This window comes from Lolium perenne, chromosome 3, assembly GCF_019359855.2.
Source record: "Lolium perenne isolate Kyuss_39 chromosome 3, Kyuss_2.0, whole genome shotgun sequence".
Lineage (NCBI taxonomy): Eukaryota > Viridiplantae > Streptophyta > Magnoliopsida > Poales > Poaceae > Lolium > Lolium perenne.
Window position 1 is genome coordinate 143,026,007 of NC_067246.2, and position 16,896 is coordinate 143,042,902.

At 41.8% G+C, this 16,896-nt stretch overlaps 2 long non-coding RNA genes across 2 annotated transcripts; both read right to left on the reverse strand.

Moving 5' to 3' along the window:
* Positions 1-5,600: 5,600 nt before the first annotated feature.
* LOC127348531 (uncharacterized) lies at positions 5,601-8,935 on the reverse strand. Its single transcript, XR_007879814.2, has 3 exons — positions 8,383-8,935; positions 7,324-7,417; positions 5,601-7,169 (listed from the first exon to the last, which is right to left on the reverse strand). It is a non-coding gene; the product is annotated as an uncharacterized lncRNA (long non-coding RNA).
* Positions 8,936-13,635: 4,700 nt separating this feature from the next.
* On the reverse strand, positions 13,636-14,646 carry LOC139837587 (uncharacterized). The gene is made up of 3 exons (XR_011754125.1): positions 14,050-14,646; positions 13,801-13,935; positions 13,636-13,718 (listed from the first exon to the last, which is right to left on the reverse strand). It is a non-coding gene; the product is annotated as an uncharacterized lncRNA (long non-coding RNA).
* Between the last annotated feature and the right edge of the window lie 2,250 nt (positions 14,647-16,896).

Genomic DNA, 16,896 nt, shown 5'->3' on the forward strand with positions numbered 1-16,896 from the left:
CTTTATCTTTATTGGCATTAGAGGATTCCTTGCGCTTCTTACTAGCTTTCTCTTCACTTTCAATAGTTGGTTGTTTGCGCTTCTTGTTTGCTTTTGCTTTCTTCAAGGATGCCAAATTTATTTCAGCACTCTCATCAGTTGTCTCTACAGCTATCACATCATCATCACTGCATTCGTCGCTAGATATATCTCCCGGACAGCTTGCACTAGCCCCTGTTACATGTGCCTTCTCGAACAACACGTGCAGATCATCCAAATGCTTCGGTCCACGCTTCCTGTACCTCAAGTGATTGCATTTTATACTTTTCGCGGGATCGTTGCATCTCTAGAATTGAATGTAAATAAGTTAGCAAATGCAAATACAATTTATACATAATTGATGCCAAGAAGGTATTTTTGTTAGCAGAAGATGTTCATCCCACCATTCTTTGGAAGCATCAACAGTTTGCTTTGCATCATCCCATCCAAGTCCAGTAGCAGCAATTCTCAACTCCATGAACCATGTGTACTCTTTCTTCATACTATCCCATTTATTCTTCAATTGAGTCTTTGTTAGCTTCTTCCCAGTTCTTGCTTCAAACTTCTCCACAAGATTTTTCCAACCAATCGGATTGAGAAAACCTAAAGGCCTGTTCCCATTACTAATCTCTTCTTTGCAAATAGTAATAAAGTGCAGTACGTGTGCATCATCCCATACTGCTTTCTCAGCTTTGTCCATACTTTCGCTGGAAGAAATATCAACACAAGGTTAACTGACTAAACTGCAAATCTTTAACTCATGGCAAGAGCTACTAGCTAATCATCGGACTTACAAACTAAATCGTGTTTACATTATTCAAGAACTTTTTTGTATTGCTCCAGTTCAACCAATCAATTATTCTCTGCTCCATGCAATGCATCTATCACCTATCAGTAAAAGCTCCAGACAGTAAAAATATTGACTATGCAGACACGCGCAACTTCTAGTATTGCCACCCATAAGTGCTTACAGAACTAGTTATTTTATTCAACCCAGCCGACAAGCTCTGCTGGTACTAGCGGCAAAGGTATCTAAAGGTATAAACGATGCCCCCCATAGGGGGCCTCACAGGGCATCCACGTCCGCCACCTCGCGCGCGTGGGTTGAGCCGCTCGCTCCGCTCCATCTCTCACCGGTTGGGCCACGTTTCGCCTGATGATTGGCCGCAGCGGTTAGGTGGACCCAAACCAAACCCTACCCATTCGCTCTGCATCCTCCTCTCACCTCACGCCTCTCCCATCCCCGCCGCCAACTCCTGCTACAGCTCCTCCTCAGCGCCGGCCTCCTCGCTCCCATCCTCGTCGCCAACCGCAGTCCACCGCACCGCTGCACCGCCGTCCTCTTCCTCGCCTGAGGCTAGCAACCTCGTCCCTCGGCGGCTGGGTAGCAGGAGATCCATTCACGTCGCCGCCGCCGTCCTCAAACTTGGCGAGCAAACGCTCGCGCCTCTCGCGTCACCTCCTGCCTCAAGATCCACCTCAACCCGCCGCGCCATCACCATGAGTAGCACCGCCTCCGCCTCGCGAGGTAGAGGCCCCGCTCTCCCGAAGCAGCAGCACCTGATGTGTTGATGTCGCCGTCGCCAGGAGCTGGTCAAATCGTGGCGACCCTGGAGTCTTGGCGGCTCATCACCGGACCTCGCCGGCGGGAAGAGGCCTCTGCTGCAGCTCACGCCTTCATCACTCATCTTGGACCAAGGTTTGTTGCTTCCAGATAACAGAGCCAGCCCCGTACTCACCCCTCGCTGCATCCTTCTGCTCCTCCTCTCGCATTCCTTGAGATTGAGGCATCCACATCACAACAGGTCGGGGGTGAGCAACCTATTTCCTCAGCGGCGGTGGAGGCTACGACCAAGTGATGTTCCTGCGACCTTGTTTATCTTTGGACCTACCTGCACAATCTGTCTGATGAAATGGCAGCAGGTTCCAGGTACAAATATTCAGAATTCTGCAGGTTGTATATTTTTGCTTGTTGGTATGGTGTTTGACAAAATGGCAAAACTAATGACCATGTTCTTCTTCATGGTAGGAAGGGTATGAAGCAGAAAAATTGGCACATATTTCTGTACATTTTTATAGCCTCTGGTACATGTTTGTGGTACTCGACAAATTATGATGTTAACCAATTGATGGTTCACTTTGCCTTCTCTTTTTGAACAATAAATATACTAGCAGCTGATGTATTATCTACATTTTATTTGCAGATTCATTTGCCTCATCTGATAACAAACAGTTGTGCATGGACATCTTCTTTGGAAGCTGATTTATCTCCTGACCATCTTCTTCGGTAGCAGCCCGCTCATCTCCACCGGTGCAGCGTCTCTCTGGTTGGATGGGAGACTTTTGGACAAGCAGATATAAATTTGCAAGAAACATCAGATAAGATGTCGTGGTAGTGGTACTCTTCATACGATTAGTGTTCTTTTGAAAAATAAGCTTATTGATGGTGGAAAACCTAGAGACAGGGTTGAGGTTAGGATTTTAACTTTGTTTGTCAATTGAAAAATAAATTGGCATGTGATTTTGTTGCTAGAGTCTACACCTTTTACTGTACCTTTTACAAATCATTAGGATATACAGGGCCATGAGTATCAGAACTGAACCAAGCTAGAGGTAGTGAGTCAATACTCAAGGTAGAGGCGTTAAATCATGCTACAATATTGCCAACAATCTCCTTCTTCAAACAGACATACAAATCTAGGCTTCATATTGAGGACTCTATGGATACTGCCAGCTGCCAGAAAGTCTTCTGAAGGCCACTTTGTCAGAGTTAAGGTTTGTCTCAATCTCCTTGTACCTCTTGGATGAGACTTTGTGGAAATATTTTAGTATTATCTTCTTTTCTGATTGCAGATTGAGAAGTTAAAAGAACTTCTAATGTTGCGTGACATCTATGATACATTGACAATATCATTGGCTCTGAACATTAATATGGACCTCCTCTGCCATGTATTTTCAAGCAATATATTTAGCTTTCCCCTCAGAGGATCATCTCATAAGCTAATAGCTTAACACTAGCGTATAGATTTTTGGTGGCAATGCTTTGAGGCTTCCTTCTGGATGCTAACTTCAGAGGTGACATCGATTAAATCTCAGCTTCTCCAGTACATGCATAAACTATCTCCTCGTGGTATTATGTTGCTGAAGAGGCAGTTAAACCGTTGGCCTCACTAATTATGTTGCTGCATCTGGTTGCCGGCGAGGTGTGAACGGCGGCCGCTGCATTTTCGACAGATTGGTCTTGAGTGAATGAGTAGAGAAAAATCATTTGGTGAGTCATTGGATTGGCTCAGTTTATTTGAGAAGCCGTAAAATATCTCAATAAAATACATCTATTTGGTTATGGGAATAGCCATTTGCGTTTTCTTGATGTGGTACTGATGTCCAGATAGTTTCCTTTACTTTTTCTTCAAAGGTAATTGTCTTTGTCTATATTTAGTCTGCTGCTGTTGTCATTCCTCAGATTGCACATTTCATGGATTTTTTTTTTGCACTGTGGGCTTAGTTTGCAGTCATAATGTTGAGCTGATTGTTTGAGAGATAATATCTATTATTTTAGACCGCTATGAAGCAGCAAGTTTCTTCTCTGGATGTTCTCCACATGAATATTATTGGTTTGATTTTAATCATGATATGGATTATGGATATTTGTTTCAGTTCTGCTATGGTTTGTCGTATTAGAAATAAAAGAATATTCTTCAGCCTTTAGTTTGTTCATGTGATTCACAACTGTTATTACCACGTGTGCATGCTATTTAATATGTGGTCTGAAAATATTGTTTTCTTCTGTATCTAATGAAATTATGGTTCTATTAGCCAACACATTTTCACCCTTAACAAATCAGGGATAATCTAATGGTCTTCTATATGGTTGCCTTAAATACCAAGCCAAAAAGCTTTTCTTTCTTCTCTTTCTGATTTCACTGAATTTCTTTCAGAAGTATTATACCATGATGTGCTCTGATGGATGGACATGGCAAAGATTGTGACCCCACCTCGAGTCTCCAAATGCTTGACATGTCTTTGTTTTGATTCAGGGATCACGTGCCACCTATCGTCACCGAGCTCCTCTGCAACCACCATGTCCCTCCTCTTCATGTGTGGTGGCCAGAAGGTGCGCTTTACTGGAAGCGAGACAGACAAATAGGCCAAGCCATATGCGTCGTTGTCACCCACGTCGAGCACTGCCACAGAGACAGACGAGGAGGGACCATCACTGGCATTCTTTCTCCTCAGTTTCCACAACAGGAGCCCCGCAAGCGTCATTGAGCAAATGGAAGCAACATCTGTTGAGAGCGAGAGAACTTTTCACATGATAGCATCCTTACAGGGAGTATCATACTTCTCATACGTTGTAATTTTCTTTAGATAGCAAACTTTTAGATACGTCTCATACACAACCGATGTTCACGAATTCAACCTCATACTTTCTTAATGGCCATATTGTAGGCAGATCTAGCTGAAACTTGATGAGATCTACACGGCCGAAAATTGTAGGTGTACCAAAGTTTGCATGAGCATGCTTGATTAGTGGGAATTCCAAGTGGCTTTCTATGTGAAAATTGAGGTTAATTATAGTTTGCATTGGTTGCCTGTATGCTCTGTTTGCAGCATGGGAAATTTGTCCTGCCTAATTTACTTGCTCTAAAACCCGTGCAACTATTCATGGTCTGAAAGGCCAGATATCTATGTTCGGATTACTGCCACTAGCAATAATTGGCGCGGCGGCACGCCGCGCCATATGGTGGCTGGCTGGTGGTAATTATGGGTAGTGTAGGTGGGGTAGTAGAAGGAAAATGTAAAGATAGTGTGTGGCAAATGTTGTGTCGTGTGGATCATTATTTTTTTGAGAAAATTGTCTTATGGATTTCACTTGATGAATATTTTGATGTCTAAATAGGGTACAGAATAATCGATAACGAAATTGGATACATGACATATTAACGGCAGCGGAGACATACAGGACAGTAAATTTGCTAACTTGGACGATACATGATATACCAAGTTCTACCTTCATATACAAATCTTACTTTAGCCACTATCGTGTTCCCCGTCAGATGATATATCAACAACTTGTGGGTTGCTTGTGTAAAGTCAGTATGTTTTCTTTGTCGTCCAACTCCATGGTCGCAGAAGTTGAGAATGGCCTTCAAAAGCGACAAACATATTGCTAGTTTTTCAACTACAAAAACAAATTGATATGCAGATGCATGTATTTGAATAGTAGTATTGATACTAATGGTAGAAGAAGAGTGACCTTCAGCGGAGACAATACATGTAAGTACCAAGAAATCATAAATAATCTAAGAACTTATATTCAATTATTAGATGAAGAAAAAAATAGATGGAGTAGAAATGTATGTAAATTATCATGCAGTGCAGCCTTCTCAGAGCACAAACAGCAGAAAACTATGTTAATCAAAAGCATAGTAGAAAACAGAGAACATGCAAGCTCTTTTGTGTGGCATAAAGAGTCTATAGAAGATATGACAAATTTAAAATGCTCAACAACGCAATGAAATCACCTTTAAATTGTTGTTGGTACATAGCATATGCATAGGATAAAATTATGCGAGCATACATGATAAAACTGAAAACGATACCCATTCCTATGCCTTTCTTAACCTAGCCTACACAAAGAAGCAAAATAAGTCTAAGAAACAAGACTAAGTGAAGCTGAATAATGTAATAGCAGAGTCTCCACATCTAAGAGCATATTTATCTAAGATATATATTTGCGCTTAAATCAAATAACTCATCTCAATCTGATTAGTTCACAAAAACATCGAGATCTCTCAATCCATGGAAGATGCAGCGGACAATAATTCTAGTCATTGATTAAGGAGATACTACTCGATCGATACTGCATTCTGGGCCTTGCTTCCCCTTGATCATTCCACACAACTGAAGCAGAACAAATAGAATTTTAGCTAATTATATGGAAATGCCACTAATAAAGATACCATAGGCTGATTCAAGTTGGAGGAAAATGTACTACATTTTCTTTTCCTAATTTTGTGTATAAACCAAAATCTTCATTAGCGGAAATTTTTCCATTTATGTACAGAAAGTAGATGTGCCAGGATCTAAATATTGGAGCCTAAAGGCAATGCCTGGACATAGCTGAATATGCAGTAATAACAAATAATAAAACCCACTATCTATGGCTCTTTAGGTCATAAAGATTTCTTGTATAGTCTAGGTAATTGCTTTCCTTCTCTATTATTTAAAACTGCATGTTCTTGCGACAGACGAATTAGGAACACAATGGATGAACTTAGTAAGAAGAGCTGTTAAATATCTAGAAGAGGAGAACCAATAACCATGCATGTATGGTTGTGAGAGCTAAGCTTAGTCAGCTGCATCCGCACTTCTAAGTTCCTACTACACACACACCTCTGGATACCTATTTAAGCGGATGCATGTCAATAGTTCAAAATGTCGAATAAGGCCATTGTACTTGTGCTCAACCATTGTGTGTGGTTGCGACGGCTGGATCCTTTCATGTCTACAGAATAGTCAGCTGCATCTTCACTTCTTAATTCCTATAGAAACATGTAGACTGACCTCTTTTAATACAACATCTGTGTACTTATTTAAGTGGATGGCAATAAGTTAAAATGCAAGAACAGGGAAATTCGTGTAGTTTTGAAAAGTTTCAAAAAGTGGTGCAAAAATGTAATTATGTACTTGAAAATAATCTTGGCTCTCACTGACTCATTGAGAGTAGCCAATAACATAGCTTTGTGCTACTTTCTCCAAGGATAAACACGATGCTAATTATAATGGTACCAAAAGGTTTGAACTTTAAAGTGTCACATATAGACACAACCATCGGTTTGTTTGTTGTGCAGACAAAAAAACATTGTTAGTAGTGCATCAGAAACAATCTTGACATGATTGGCTTGTCAAGAAAGAATTACCATGTGCACTACTATTTTTAGTTAATAGAGAGACACCCTCTATGAAAAAATAATGAAACCAAACTGCAATTAGAAAAAAGGCAGAACTTAAGAAAAATATAATCACTTGAATGATCAGTGTCTAGAAGGTCTCCTTTGAACTGTTTGTGGGAAAATCACACTTATCTGAAGAACACATGACTTGGTTGCACCGACTTAGCAGGATGTATGCAGGTAGAAGCAGCTCACCTTAATCACACAATATCCATTTGTCATAAACCAGGAAGGTGCATCAACGCAGCTATTTCAGGGGATGATATTGCTACACGCCTACATATAGCTAAATGAATAGGAATGCAAAGAGAAACATGATCATTGTGCAATGTTTACGGAACCAAATTACCGCGATTGAGCGACGCAATGTCCAATGCCCATCTATCTTTGAAAATGTGAACCAAGAAGATCTGAGAAGGGACCATTGCTTTTTCTTTTCTGATCTGCATGTAGGAGGAGGGAGACGCAGGGGAGAAGCACCAAACAACATTAGAGGAAATAGATCACATATTGCATAAAATTGCAGATAGAAAAAGGAAGGCAAGCGTTATACATTACATTGAAGTGCAGAAATTAAAAAGAAAGGTTAGTGTCATAAATATTGCGGAACTATGCATATCTATTTTCAGAGCCTAGTTGCTAAAAAATATCAGGCAATCTAGTACAAAAGTCAGTATCAAAAATTGACAAAACCTAAAAATTATAGACAACGCTAGCAATTTTTACCTCAATTATCTTAAACGAATCTCTACTATTAGTAACTTTTGTATATGAGGTTAGATCAACTTAAATATTACTACCCAGCTCGCTACGTCCTAGCCCTCTCATTGATTAACTGAAACCATAATAACACACTTCAACTCTAGAAGGAATCGTACACGCGGCACCCCTGGGGTGATATCGGTTGCTATAAGAGGCATGCAGTATTCATTGTTGAATTAAGCAAAGAGTGTTCAGCTTAGGGAGTTCTCTACGCTGATCTCAGCTTAGCTAAGGAAACTATGCTCGAATTTCCAGAAATACCACATTTACAGGTACACCTACTGCAGGTGTTGTGCGGCCTAAACTTGTTGCACTCTGCACATAACTTCTGAAGAGAACGCCTCGTGAGTCATGGAATTAAAATCATATCGGAGTTCCACCACTGACATGATCAGAACAACCAAGCACTTGGAAGAAACTCTATATTGATGATTGGAAGGCCCCTCTATAGATATAGGTTGCTTTTTAAAAAACTACAAACTAAATTATAAAGTTCATTTGTGATCGTTTGAGTATATTCACCATTTCTGAGGGGAAAAATGCAATAAAAGTACTTTGTATCTCACTCTTCCAAGACCATATATACACCAACATCCATGTAAGATTAATCATATCTGTCAGATTATGGAAATGGAGGCACCCGCACCTAGGAAATGCACGACCTGCAGGAGCTATCCAATTCCTGAGCTCACCTTAAAAAATTCAGAACCTGCAGCAGCACCAACATATATTCCCATGAAACCCACCTAGTTTACCACTCACACCAAAATTCATGACCTTGAAGAAAACTCATTTGCAGGCATTAGCTAGATAATCGTAAGTTACCTCAGTATTTGCTGACACTCATGGCAAAAAAATAATATTATGATAGAATCTTGTGAGGATGCATTACATAGGTCAGCAGAATCAAAGTTCTTGGCATGGTCTCCCCAGGGAATCACAATTTCTCGTTGGCCAGTTAAAAGAGAGATTATGTGTGTATTAGCTTTATGGCTAGCTTAGAGGAACTTCGTGCAAGGTTTGGACCAAGTAGATTGCCTACACTACTTTCATCCGCCTTCTGTCTAAAGCTATTTCCACTTCCAAAGCTCCAGTACATTTGCTCTGTATTTGGCGACAAATGTATCGTGCCACCAAAAGAGTTGGATCCCACTTTGCCACCTCTTGCTACCGTGATGTCATTTGCTGGACCAAACCTTGCTGACAGTCTGACGGTCAGACTTGTGAAATCCTCAAAAAAAATTCTAGTTTACCATACTCATGTTTGCTGAATCTTGTTAAGAGGTCAAGAGAAGTGCTAGGCTACACATAAAGGCCCTTTATCTAACTCTTACCTGAATACTCATTTACTTGTCTCAGGGCTCTTGTTCCAGAAACTGCAGTTTTTACAGTGAAAAAATACGAACTTGTTTTTCACACTCCAGCTTTAATATCAACATTAGAAGTATACTAGAAGGACCTTACGCGCTTTGCCGCGCCGTTCTTTGTTGTTATCGATTAGTTTTCTCCATGCCTTTTTTTGCTATTAAAATTTATTTTTTCATATCAATAGCTCATCCTAAATATCCTAAAAAATGTAGCACTACATTTCAAAGTTCTTTTTTATATATGTGTGATGCTCTTTTCTATTACAAACAGAACTTTAAGGTAAAGCTCCCAAGATATAAACAGTGAGATGGTCATGTCCAAGGTCAATATGGAAATTCTTTCAGAGGTTTTCCCTTACTTTGTCCATGTCAACAAACAATTCGAAATACCTCGACTTTTTCATAATAGGTCTGAGTCAAATAGCAATAGTTCGAAGCACTTCTTTTTTCCATTACATACGCAGCTAGGAGAGCGTGCTTAGCACATTTGCCTTTTGGAAGCAGCCAAGCATGATCGTATAGCTTTTTGATGTTTGGAATGGAACCCTGTTACTGTAAAACATTCAGAACAACCTCAAGGCCCCAAGCTCCTGGTTTCTTTCTGATTTCCCCTCCTGCAGCCCTACTAAGCTCCTGGTTTCTTTCTGATTTCCCCTCCTGCAGCCCTACTTCTATACGGCCATCATTTACCACCAGCGACACCAGCTAGTTAGAACCTAAGAAAATACAGGGGATACCATGCAATTTTGCTGGCCTGATTGGGGATCTAACACATTTTTGCATGGCAAGCACAAACGCAAAACTAATTCCTTTGAATAGTATACATGGAAAATATTTGAAACTCTATGCCCATGAGTAATCATATCAGTGTTGGTTTGATTAGACATATTAACACAACTGTGATATCCAACATAAGCAGAAACTAATTCATTTCAATACATGCTCAAAACTAATCATTTAACTGACTTCCATATGTTCACAAAGTGTTTATCAATCTGTATTTAAGGCACAAGCAATGATAAACAAAAACGAACCATAAATATTACAATTAATCTTCTAAAATGAGCATGTAGAACTGTAGAAGAAATGAAGGAATTGACGGTCTTGAAAGATTAGACCTTCTTGAATGAGAACCAAGCTTCGTTCAGGCATTTCTTCCTTTTTGAATGAGACCCAAGCTTCGTTATGGACAGGGAATACTTGAAAGGTTTAGAAGTATTCAACAATTTGAAGTGTTAAATATTTTTTCCGAATAAGCTTTCATCTAAGTCAACACAAAGAGAACTATTTCTGACCACATATTTTTTGACATTTGGATTCATTTCAAACAAAAGACCCTGGCATATGTAGTTTTATCCCAGATGCTATTATGCCATATTTGTTTCTTGTTGTTCCTTAACAATCACCAAGAGACTCCGTGGCTATATAATTTGGCGAACCATCAACATTCTTGGCAGACAAACAACACATAGTTTCAGGTATAGTCACATAAAAGCACATTAAACATGTTGTTAAACATAGTAAGTGGCTAAATATTTCTTCAATAAAAAAACAATACAATACAATGAAGAAATAAATTTCACAGAACTTAAGTCATCTCCCATTCTTTTTTCCTTGTACGTAATAAACAGTACAAATATACACACTTTATCTAAGTTCATTTACTAAGTGGAATTTAGACTTCTTTTGAGAGAAGTGGAATTTACACTTGAGGAGGCACAAAACTCTTATAATTTTGACCCTTCTTTTGAATAATTTTAACACAACATGTACAACCACATACAACACCTACGAAAAGAGTGAATTCAAGGCCAATGCCTGCTAAAATAGCAGCTGAGAACACCTTTAGAAATCACAGCCAGTAATACAAAATGGAAAATAGAGAATAGAGAATTGAGAATTGGGAAGGATGATGGTCAATATGTTTCATTACAGCACATGAAACCAGGATCAAAATGCAGAAAGCAATAATCTACACCATATATCTAGCGCAAGCAAAACCAAAAATAAACATAACAACCAAAGGGAGATGGGGTACTTCAGTATTAGTGTCCGGTTGCACAATTGTAAAGATAATCTGCAATCTGGTTATTACCGTCAACAAAATGGTAAGATGGAGAAAACTTTGATCGCAGGTCCACGTACCAAGTATTAGGACACAATGATGAAAACAATAGAGTAATATTATCATTCAGTGCTTAGCATCAATGTGTTCTCCATGATGACCATGTTCTTGGTTCTGAGCCATGAACTTGCACTACCAACAGCAAACATAGACAATGATGATTAAGCGCTTTGAAAGCGTCTTTTTCAAAGCCTCGACTTGCAAATCCTCAGGCACACTACTATTTGTGGTGTGACTCTTTGTTAAAATACTGATCTTGAAACAAGATGTTCAAAATTAATATTCTTTAACCCTCACGTAATCATAAATGGCATGTACATGACTCTAAATTATGTGTTATAACTTATAAGTTGATATTCAATAACTCAGTGTAACAGAAAATAAATGGTGTAATCAAGTACTGTCCCCATTCCACATTCGTAATAGATCAATGCATCCCCATCTAAAAGGACTAAGGTAGCTCTTAAATTTGATTATTTGAAAACCAGTGAAAAAACATGTTATTTGGTACTAAATAGATACAACAACAACCAACAACCAAGCCTTTCAGTCCCAAACAAGTTGGGGTAGGCTGGTACTAAATAGATACAAATAACAAAATTACTTTACATGTAGCATGGTTATGCAGGAACTAACCAAGACAATCCCTATTCTCATGAGACAGAATGAGGGTTGGATTTATGAGCACAACTACTATATAAGCAATTTTCAAGTGATGCCCACCGAAAAATAATGGGTATCGTTGACTTCCAACTTTAATGTACATAGGAGCAAAATTTCAGATTGGGGCAAATGATATCATCGCTCTGGTTTGGCATCATAACACACAAATTGTATGCACTTGAGTTGTTCCATATAGTGCGTAGTATCCAGTTATCTAAACTTGGAAGATGAATAGCCATAATTTATGGTATGTTTGGCCATGGCTATGACAATATATAATCACCTCAAAATCTTGGGTGTGGGCATCTAAATAAACCGGAAAACACATTACTCATACAGTTCTGTCAGATAATACCATTTTTACATCACTTGTTCACGACAGTATAGGCACATATCTATTCTGAAACCTAACTACATGAACATCTTAGTGTTCAGATTTAAATTATGCACACAGAATTAAGGATAAATAGGTGTGCGTTGAGGGGCTGCACCAGGAAGCCCATGGCCATGGCCGCCCATGTGAGCGGCCACATTAGCATGTCCCTGGCCATGCCGCTACAGGGATGATGGAGCGCTTATGCTCTGTGACATGATCTGGGAAATTAAAATATAATATTTGACAAAACATTATTTGTCACAAGTTCAAAATTCAAAAAACTCGCTAGACACTACTTGACCACCATAGTTTATGCAATCATATTGGTCAAACCTACAACCTTGGTTATAAACTGAAAAAGGGTCAACTGTGCACCTTGAGAAATCACAGACAGCAAGGTCTATTCCATGCTAAGGTCTATTCCGTGAGAACAATGATACTGCATCTGTTTGTTTAGTAAACCAGCAGTTGCAACAGAAGGTCGCACAAGTAATCCGTATATGTCTGCTAGCTAGTGGAGCTGCTTCTCCCTAATCATGTATAAGGAAAAAAACATTCACGAAAGGACAGGCAAAAGAAAAGCACGGAATAATTGAGCATTGGCGCATTGCAGATTGATCACCTGAACCTTAAATATTTGTTAGCTCCCATTTACCGGACCTGGCTCGAGTATATATAGCTTAATAAGGTGACAGAACCAATATACTAAATGGGGAAATCACCGTTTCCGTTCTCAGATGGATCCAAAATACATGAAAACCGTCCTCAGTTGGATCCGAGATACAGAAAGAACAGTACCCTAATTTCTTTACCCGTACCTGAATAGAACCTCATGAACCAGTAGGGGACTCGACCACAGGTGCCGGAGACAATGGGGCTGGATAACGTGATTGTGGCGGAGACCTTCAGGAACAAGGAGGAGACGGTAACAGCGGCCGGCGGCCGGCGGCTGGGCGTACACGAGAAGAGGGAGGAGCCGACCAGTAGATGGGGAAGCGAAGGAAAAGATGCACGACGGCCAAACAGACGGTGGGACGTTGGGAGAGCCGGAGAGGTGAATCTGGAAGTTGGGGATGGGATCGGGATTCGGGAGGCTCGGAGAGAGAGACGGCGGCGGACGGGATTTCAGGAGTGAGAGGGGGTTCCTGGGGCAAAGAGAAGGTCAAAACGGAGACTATCGACCCTTGCGCGTGGGTGACCGCCTTAAGCCCTGCCATGTGGGACCATCGCACACCCCACCCAACGAGCGACACGAGGAGCAACCACAGACGCTCGGAAGCCTGGGAGCTTAGAGCTCTTTAGAGATTTGTTCCAGGTTAATCAGTGTAGGAGCGGTGCTTTCTTTCAGCACAAAAAGTAAATAAAGTGTCTTGCCTGTAGGTGACCTGCAACATTTTCCATAGTGAATTTCTCAACATTCATGAGCTCAAGTATTCTTTTTGGCATAGCTTCTGCATAAACAGAAAATCATAGTGAGTACCATGAGTTACTCTAAGCAAATAACGACACAAGGAAAGTACTGTCAATTCCAACTTTGTGGCTTATTGCACTCTTCGACCTCTGGTAGCTGCTGGCCTACGTTTTCATGATTCTGCAGTTGCAGTTCACCGGTTCAGAGCATGAGGTGAGTTTAGCGTTTGATCTATCCGTGGACTCCTCTTCTTCTTCCTGTTATAAAAACGTACATAAAAAAGGTTCAATCCATGGATAACAACAACATCATATAGATTTCACTTCCTTTTTACAGAATCTGAATGTGGGATCCAGCCTTAAGGAGCGTACCTAGAAAATTGCATCTGTTCATCAGCATCGGCCGCCCGCCGGATCCCCCATATTCCACATCGTTCACGTTAAGGAAACGGCAAGCGGCGCTGGGTCAACTGAGTGGTGGTACGAAAGATAGGGGACTGGGAGGATCAAGGGGCGGCACCGCAGCTCTGCCGCTCGGTCGGAGAAGGACGCCGCGCCGCCGCGGAGCGCTGGTGCGAGAAGAAGGGCCTAACACCCTGGCGCAAGGAGAAGGACGCCGCGGCGCGCTCCCGGCACACGAGCTGCTCCTGCGGGAGCACCCACCTACCCTTGCCGTGCTCTACGTACGCGGCCTCGCCTCCCTCCAATAGCCGCCGCTTTGCATCGGCGCTGCCCCCGCCGTACTTCGCGCAAGGATGTTGGACCAATCCGGGATATTCATGGGAGGCTGGCTCGCAAATGCCGCCACCACCGGCGGCCTCCCACGACGCGCGGCTTAGAGGCTTTTGAGGCAGACATGTCGGCCTTGTCGAGCTCCATGGCCGGGTAGTTGGCGTGCTGCAGCTGGCGTGCCGCCGCGAAGAGCTTGGGGGGAGGGGGCGGCCGGGCGGGGAGGGGTGGAGAGACCGCTGCTCTGGCCGGCTGAATAGCGATGGCTGTACTGAGAATCGGAAGAAATCGGCGGGTGTATCCGCGGGGAGTAGTGGATGGAGGAAAAAGAAGGTCGGCCACCACGGGAATTTGTTTCAGGACTGTGCGCGAGCGCTTTTGCTCCGGTGCTCCCCCCCTGGCGAAAAGTGGAATGGTCAAAACACATCAACGGTTCAGATCACGCGATACCTGTTCGGATTGAGGGTTAGTTTCGTCATTTCACGTTTCTGACAGATACGTAAAGGCCCCGTACAAGCCCGTATGGCCCGCGACTGTTCTGTACGTATTCGGTCTACCGTCGTGTACGTGGCGAAGTCATGTGCGTGTACCGAAGCGGAAGGGACGTATAAAACCTTCGTCGGCTGCTCCGCCTCCCTCGCCCCACCATTTCCCCCCCAAATCAGGTACAGAGAAAACCCTCTCCCTCGGCCACTTCGTCTTCTCCACTCCGTCTCCAGTGCCAGTTCTCTTCTCCAATCCCTTCTTCTCCGCGCATTTCCGTCGAATCGGAGGCCGATGGAGGGTAGCAGCTCCACTGCGCGGGCGTCCGCCGCTACCTTGGTCAAGAACACCGGCGTGGCGGAGGCAGATGTGGTGCCGGGTGGATGGAGCCGTCGTGGTGCGGCCGCGTCGGGCGGAGGCTTGGTGCTGACGGTGGCGGATGAGCAGGAGCACGGACTCGGCGGCGAGATCGTGCCGGATCTGAATGTGCAGCCAATGGCGGAAGACCCTCTGGTATGTGCTATCCTCTCAACTCCTCAGCTTATTTGCCCTTATTTGATGGTGATTAGGGTTAGATCAAACCGAAGAACAGACGAATCATATATGAATTGTGATAAGGGCTTGATTACTGTGGACCAAATGGATCTAGCAGATTGTCCTATGGTTTGTGTATGTTGGCAAGGGTTTTTTTTAATCTGGTTTGACATCCGTGTGCATTCGTAGTTAAGGGGGATTTTATTGTCATGTGACCCCAATTTATATACCCTGTGCACAATTTATCTGGTTTGATTACCGCGTGCACAATTTATTTGTTAGTAGTATCATCAATTGTTTGGTACAGAGCTTCATTAGTAAGTTTTTATTACATGATTGCATAATTGCTTTAGGATTCACATTGATTTCTAAATCTATGGTAATGTTGTTGTGCTCCAGGAGTGTTATCTTGCTATGATGGCAACAACATTGACATAATAATTTGTTCCACTGCATTTATTTTGTAAAAAATATTATGCGATCACAGTTATGTTCAATTTTATCAATTAGTATATATACATGATTGTACACAAACATATGGGAAAATATGTAGTTACTATAATTGTACATCACTGCAGTATGAATAATAGCATGTGTATCTATTATTTGAAAAGGTATGATTTGGCAGGACCTCCACTTATGGGTGTTAGAAGCTAAAAACCCCTAAATGTCGCTTAGTTAACATCTTATGGTGATAATTATTGCTTATTATTATGGTACTTGCTGCTCCAGGGGCATTCCTCTATAGAATCTGGACTCTATTTCCTCTATGAAATTTATTATTATGAGCAACATTATGGTAAGGTGAAACATAATATTGACTATGATTACTCTATGATATTAAGATCAGTATTAATGATAGGTTGAGAATTATGTTTCACCTTAACATAGTAGGAGAAATATAATGTTACCGGCCTGTTATTGTAATGATTGCAATAAGGATTTGTAGTATATGTGTTATGCTGGTATGATTGCAATTTAGATTGACATAATAATCTGTATATATTCCATCAGCTTGGTGAGACCTCCTCTGTCCGCATGAGGAAGTTTGAGGAGTTTGTTGACTCGGAGGACTCTGGCCACTCCTACATTTCCAAATGAGGTCGAGTCCGGGGACGCCGTGTCGGTAAGAGAGCATTCTCAATATTGATTGTGCATGGTTGACAAGTTTATTGAACTCATTGTTGTACAATAGTTGTGACATATGATTGTGCCATTGTTGTTTTGCGGTACAACTCGGATGCTTCATACGATAATGAAGTCAGCAAGTACAATGTGCTGTCATATGAGAAGAAGGTGGAGGAGAAGATGGGGTGAGGGAATCGGTGCTTACATGAAACCCGATGGGAGGTACTATCGCAAGTTCCATCCCTCCAAGCAGGTTCCTAGGGATGGTATGCGTGAAGGACTTGTTAGCCATGTGAAGGAGGTGCACCCGAAGGATCTCCGCGACAAGGCGAACCATGCTGCCCG